Genomic DNA, 1,910 nt, shown 5'->3' with positions numbered 1-1,910 from the left:
ATACTCCGGAGTACAAAGGCATCCGATCCAATATACGAGCACATCTGATCACCGTGATGGGGCAGACCGCTACTTTGCTTAAATGGGTCCAAGCCGTCTCCTATACGGAGGTCACCTCCGATCAGACTCATCGCAGCCGAACCTCACCGTGATCCGATGGGCACCATCGTAGCCGTTCACCTATCAACAATCAAAGGAGGAACACCCATCGCGACAATCATGGTCGGGACGCTGACAGTTACCACGAACAAAGACACGGACGTGGTCAGGAGGTGAACCAAGACCGGGACCTACGACAAAACATCCCTCCTAAGGATGTCTGCGAACGCATTAACAGACGCATTACGGAACGAGCAGTGCACGAAAACATGTGACGCATCGAGTACGATGCAGCACATGGCCCTGCAACTTCAAGCTTAAGAAACTTAAAAAGTACGATGGTAAGGAGAATCCCGAAAACTGGATCACTCTTTATGAGATCATAGTCCGATCAGCTCCAGGGAACGAGCACGTCATGGCAAACTACTTCCCAGTCGTCTCGACCAAGCTGGCCACCAATGGCTCCTCGGTCTACCCGAGGACTCCTTCAATTCTTGGAAAGAATTGCGCTAGGAGTTTATTGATAATTTCATTACTACCTGCAAGCAGCCCGGAAACAAATATGATCTCGAAAGGATAAGGGACAGGAAGAATGAGCCCTTGCATGATTACATCCGACGCTTCTCGGATATGCGCCTCAAGATTCCAAAGATTTCTCACGACGAGGCTATATCGGCCTTCATCAAGGGCCTACGCTTCCACAAAGCATTAAGAAGCAAGCTACTGCACAAAAGGCCGACCACGGTCGCCGAGCTCCTCGCCACGGCCAAAAACTACGCCGACGCCGACGACGTAGAAAAGCTCATCCCAGAAGATGTAAGAGGAGCCGAGCAGCCTCCCCAATGAGACGACAGCCGTGGGCGTTTCGACAACCAAAATCCCCGCCGCGGCGACAACCGCGACCACCGAGAAGGGTGGGACAGGCGTCGTGACAATCGTGACGATTTCAGAGGCAAGCGACCTCGCGACAACGATCACGAGGTGAACACACTCAAGCGTCCCAATGGACAGCGGGACTACCAGGAAGACTACAATAAGACACTGAAAGGACCGTGCCAACTCCATCCCAAGTCCAACCACACGATGGAAGACTGCCATGTCCTCAAAAGCATCTACACACAACGGGCCGCTCAGGGGGATGCCGCCAAGAAAAACAGGAAGCAGGATAGACGCAGTGAGGAAGACGAAGACGACGACCAGGATAGGGACCCAGGGCACCAATATGTCAGTCCCACCGATGTGGTACATTCCATCTTTGGAGGCAAAGTCTCCAACGAGTCAAAACGAGAAAGAAAGCTCTTGAAGAGGGCTTGCCTTAATGTGGACACCACGGATGGCCTTGTCGCTGATCCTAAATTCCCTCCCTGGTCGCACCGAGAGATTTCCTTCAACAGGTAGGACCAGTGGGCCGCCATCTTAGAACCAGGGCGCTTCCCGTTGATCCTGGACCCGTGCATAAACAGCGTCAGGTTCGAGCGAGTACTCGTTGACGGGCGTAGCTCCATCGACACCCTGTTCCGCAACAGCCTGCCTGCTCTCAAGTTAACACCGGCGTAGTTGAAACCGTACGATGCTCAGTTCTGAGGCGTATTGCCGGGTCAAAGTTCAGTACCCCTCGGACAGATAACGCTCCCCGTCTAGTTCAGAACACCGGACCACTTCCGCACAGAGTTCGACAACTTTGTGGTCGCTGACTTCGATAGGACCTACCACGCAATTCTCAGCCGACCTTCGCTTACAAAGTTCATGGCAGTTCTGCACTACTCGTACCTAGTCCTCAATATGCCAACCGAGAAGGGCGTCTTAACCGT

The sequence above is a fragment of the Sorghum bicolor genome, chromosome 5, assembly GCF_000003195.3.
Source record: "Sorghum bicolor cultivar BTx623 chromosome 5, Sorghum_bicolor_NCBIv3, whole genome shotgun sequence".
Classification (NCBI taxonomy): domain Eukaryota; kingdom Viridiplantae; phylum Streptophyta; class Magnoliopsida; order Poales; family Poaceae; genus Sorghum; species Sorghum bicolor.
This window is presented reverse-complemented; position numbering follows the sequence as displayed.